The following is a 4789-nucleotide window of genomic DNA, read 5'->3' as shown; positions in this document are numbered from 1 at the left end:
ATATATATTGATAGAGAAGATCAATACAGATTTTACAAGATTGTTTGCAGAAAGATAAGGTAATAAAAACCTATCTAAACAATCTTTGGTTACACACAAAGTCTTAGCAAATACAAGAAAAGAAATTGCTGTAAAGAAGATCCTTTACTTAAGCTAGAAAATGCTTGAAGTAAGAATTAGGGTTAGAAAGTGAGTTGTGCGCACTCTGCATGGAGAAGAAACACTTATATTTATACCCAGTTCATTAAATAAACATTTAATGCAATATGGTAGGGTTAGAGTGCGTGTCAAGCCTTAAGAGGAAAGCTTGTCTTTTGCTACAGTGAATAGTACAAAAAGCACTATTCATGAGCAGACATCATTACCTAAAGTTGGTGAACAAAGAGTCGACTAGTCGGCTCCGTACCGTACTAACTTTCATAAGGGTATGGGTTTTGTCCTTTGCGTGCATAAGGACAAGACAACAACAATTGTGCTAAGCAAGCTCCCTTTGATAGCTGAATGCTGGAATGACCTGAAGGTCTCATCATCATTCGCTGTAGCTTGAGCAGTCTTCACACATATGTAGACAGGCTTGTAATCACTGAGTACCGCTTCAGATCACTTACTCGTCGGTCTCTAATCTTCAGTTTCAGTCTTCGATGTTTGCTGAAGGTTCTTTGGTGTGAGTGTTGTCTTCTTGAAGTATTGCTGTCTCTAATAGATTTACAATGCAAGTTCTTCAACGATCACTGAACATACTCAGTGAAGATCGTTGGAACTAAAAATACAGAAACATAAATACAACGTATAAGTAAAAGGGATTATCATCAAATCACTGAGAGAGAGGATCAACCTGCCCTACTCCAAAGGAGTAGGCTTTAAAGTTCGGATTGCCATCTACTTCTTCAACTTCTCATCCTCTTTAAACAGACTCTTATTATCCACCTTGATGGCCTTCAGAATGTTTTCACGAAAGTTGATGTTCTCACCTGTTATACGACTAAACAAAAGCACCAACCTTTCTACAAAAATGGAGCTGTTATGATTAGTCGATGTTAAATAATGTCTAATAAAGTTTATCCAAACATTCTTATCAGAGGACAAATTGGCAGCCTTAAAGGTTTTCAACATGACATGAGTGTAAGGCTCCCAATCAATCTCAGGCATTCGAAGGAAAGTCATGATCTCAACCAAATATGCCTCAGAGGCCGTGTGCAAGAGTGCATCATTCTCAGAATCTATGTGAGGTGAGAGACTGAATAATTTATTTACGACTTTGTCAAAAGTAGACACCTTTCTTTGTCGTTCTATGGATGTGAAGTTATCGTCATCTGGGATGATTTTATGTTGACAAAAAGAAGGACTAATCCCCTTTTGGTCGTCAATGATTAATCCCATAGCTTCTATGTCCAACTTCAACATATCCATTAGCTTTTTTCTTGATGCAATTCTAAGGTAGATGATATGTTGACAGGCAATTTGCCTTCTTCTCCTTGAAAAGCATATTTCAAATGGGATGAGAGTTGTTTCAACTCTAAGTCAGGTGGTGATACAATGGACAAGGTGAAGTCTTTTTGCTCACTATTTTCTAGCAGCTCAAATGCTACAGCATCCACTGAGACAATATCATTTCCTATTGCCTCTATTTCCTCAACATCTTCTTCTATTTCCTTATCACACTCCTCTTCCAACTTAAGGTTTTCCTGAATTCCTTCTTCATGGCACATCTCCTCTATTTCAGCTATTCCTGAACACTCCTCCAAGTAATCAGGGTACTTTAGAGAGTTGAAGACATTAAATGTGACTTTTTGGTCCTGAAGTCTCATGGTTAACTCTCCTTTCTGGACATCTATCAGAGTTCTTCCAGTGGCTAGAAATGGTCTCCCTAAAATAATAGGAATGTCCTTATCTGCATCAAAGTCTAGTATGATAAAATCTGCTGGAAATATGAACTTATCAACTTGTTACTAAAACATCCTCAATCTTTCCCTTAGGGTATGCTATGGATTTGTTGGCCAATTAGAGTGTAACTGTGGTAGGTCTAGCCTCTCCTATGCCTAAGGTGTTAAAAACAGATAAAGGCATGAGGTTGATACTAGCACCTAAGTCACACAAAGCTTTCCCAATCTCTTTCCCACCTATAGACCAAGGAATAGTGAAACTTCCCGGGTCTTTAAGCTTAGGAGGTATCTTGTTGGTCAAAAGTGCACTACATCCTTCAGTAAGAGCTACAGTTTCATACTCGGTCAGCTTCTTTTTCTTACTTAGGATGTCCTTCACAAACTTAGCATAACTAGGCATTTGCTCAATTGCCTCAACAAGTGGTATGTTGATGTGCAATTCTTTGAACACATCCAAGAACTTCTTAAAATGCAATTCTTCTTTCTGGTTCCTCAACCTTTGGGGGTAAGGAACATAAGGAGGAACTGGTTTTATCACATTCTTGCTTGGATGTGTTGTGCAAGATGGGTCTTGAATGCCTTGAGTCTTTGTGGTGCATTTTGGAGGTTCAGATGGAGTCTTAGCATCAAGCTTAGGGGTCTCTAAAACGTCAGTCCCTTCTGATTTTTTTAAAACATCTTCTGGAAATAGTAAGGGATAGTCTGATCTTGGGGTAACAAAAGTGGTGGTCTCAGATGCTTGTTTCTCTAAAGGTTGGACCGGTCTTTCTTTGGCAGGTACCAATGATGTAGCATCAGTTTTTGACAAACTTGGTGCACTAGCTTTTTGCACCTTTTCAGTCAACTCTTTCCCACTCCTAAGAGTTACTACTTTCACATGTTCCTTTCCTAAGGCTCTCGGGACTTCTGTGTTACTAGGCAAAGTACCAAGAACTCTATTGGTCTGATTGAGTGCAAGTTGACTGACTTGGGTTTCCAGATTTCTGATAGCAGCACTTTGTTGATTAAAAATAGATTGATTTTGAGAGTTTTGTTGGGTTATCAACGCTTGATTTTGAGCTTGAGCATGCACAAATAACCCTTTTATCATTGCTTCCAAAGAAGATGATAAATCAGCTTGTGGAGGTGACTTGTTTTGAAAAGATGGTTGAGCAGTTTGAAAATTTTGGTGATGATTTTGGGAACTACTCGCATGTTGTTGGGGTTGAAAATTAGAGGTTCCTTGCTGCTTAGGTACTGGTGGATTTAAACTTGGACTGTTCCAAGAAAAATTCGGGTGTTGTTTCCAACTTGCATTGTAATTGTTGGTATAGAGACTAGATCCATTATGAACAAAGTTTATGGATTTAGAATTATAAGAACAATGTTCATACGAGTATTCCCCACCACAACACACACATTGCACAGAGAGGACTGTTGGAACAGGTGTATTAGCAACTTGCTGCACTCCCTGACCAAAAGTTAGATTTTTCAGCATGTTGGTCAAGGAGGTGAGCTGAGCTGTCAATGCAGTATATGCATCTACATCATGTATCCCAGCAGTCTTTTTCTGTGTTTGAGCACGTGAGTCGGCCTAGTGCCCATTGTTGGCTGATATCTTTTCCAGGATTTCATATCCTTCATTATAGGTCATGGTTGTGAAGGCTCCGCCCGCAGTCGCATCGAGCATTTGTTTTGCCATGGGATTTAACCCATTGTAAAACGTCTTGAGTTGAATGTAGTACGGAATGCCATGGTGTGGGCATTTCCTCAACAACTCTTTGAACCTTTCCTACGCGTCAGGAACAGCCTAATCGTTCATTTGTTTGAAAAGACAGATCTCGTAACTGGACTTAGCATTTCTTGTTGGTGGGAAATATTTTCGCAAAAAAATTTCCGCCATGTTACTCCACGAAGGCACAGAACCCGGAGTTAAAGAGTTAAAACCATGCTTTAGCCCGATCTCTCAAGGAAAATGGAAATAAAGTGAGCCTTATAGCGTCATTGGACACTCCCGGTATCAGGAAAACATCAGTGATTTCCATAAAAGATTTTAAGTGCGAATATGGGTCCTCCGAAGGTAATCTGACAAATTGGCCATTCGTTTGCAACATGTGAAACATTATCGGTTTTAGTTTGGAATGAAGAGCGGTCATATGTGGTCTAACTATCCCAGAATTCAATTGCTCAAAATACGGAATAACATAATCCATGATCCTTCCATTTTTGGAATTTGCCAAATTAATGATGTTCAGAGTTTGTGCTCTTTGTTGTTCATTATGGTCCGATTATGTGTCCAAATTATCATTATGTGGATGTCCTTGTTGAAAGTTCGGGAATGGTGGAATTGGTTCAAAACCCGGTGGTTGGTTTTTCAAATGCGGTATTTCCGGAATGATTGGGGGAGGTAACGCCATGTTTGGAGGGAGTAGAGCAAAAACTGTTTTTTGAGCCCTCCTCCTATGGTGAAACGTTCTCTCAATGTCGGGATCAAATTCGAAAAATTCTCCGCGATGTGACCGTGGCATACACCACTTTTAAAAACGATTCCAACGGTACTAGAAAAATCAAATCTTTTACTTTACTCAAAATAAAACTTTTAGCTTGCCAATCCCCGGCAACGGCGCCAAAAACTTGGTCAGTTATATTTCACACATTTAGACTAATGGAATTAGGCCACAAAACAAGTATACAATACGGCTCAATGTCGTCTTTCCAAGTAATAAAGTGGTACAAGTACCGGAATATCGTCCACAGAGATTGTAGCCAAAGTTAAATAGGAGTCCAATGAAAGAGGTGATTTCAGATGACGATTTTGAAGACTTTTTGTTTGATTGTAAGGTGAATTAAAACAGAATACAAAATATATAAAGGTAGCAAGGGTGTAAGACTTAAGGTGAGACCCAAACGCAAATTCCAGTAGCCAA

General features: G+C 39.2%; 1 non-coding gene across 1 annotated transcript; it reads left to right on the top strand.

Annotated features, from left to right (window-relative positions):
* The first annotated feature begins 3610 nt into the window (after positions 1 to 3610).
* LOC112508262 lies at positions 3611 to 3717 on the top strand. Its single transcript, XR_003068645.1, has one exon. It is a non-coding gene; the product is annotated as a small nucleolar RNA R71 (small nucleolar RNA).
* The last annotated feature ends 1072 nt before the right edge of the window (positions 3718 to 4789 follow it).

This window comes from Cynara cardunculus, assembly GCF_001531365.2.
Source record: "Cynara cardunculus var. scolymus isolate 2C chromosome LG 2, CcrdV1, whole genome shotgun sequence".
NCBI classification, from domain to species: Eukaryota; Viridiplantae; Streptophyta; class Magnoliopsida; order Asterales; family Asteraceae; genus Cynara; species Cynara cardunculus.
The sequence above is the reverse complement of the archived record's forward strand: the minus strand, read 5'-3'. Positions and strand labels throughout refer to the sequence as shown.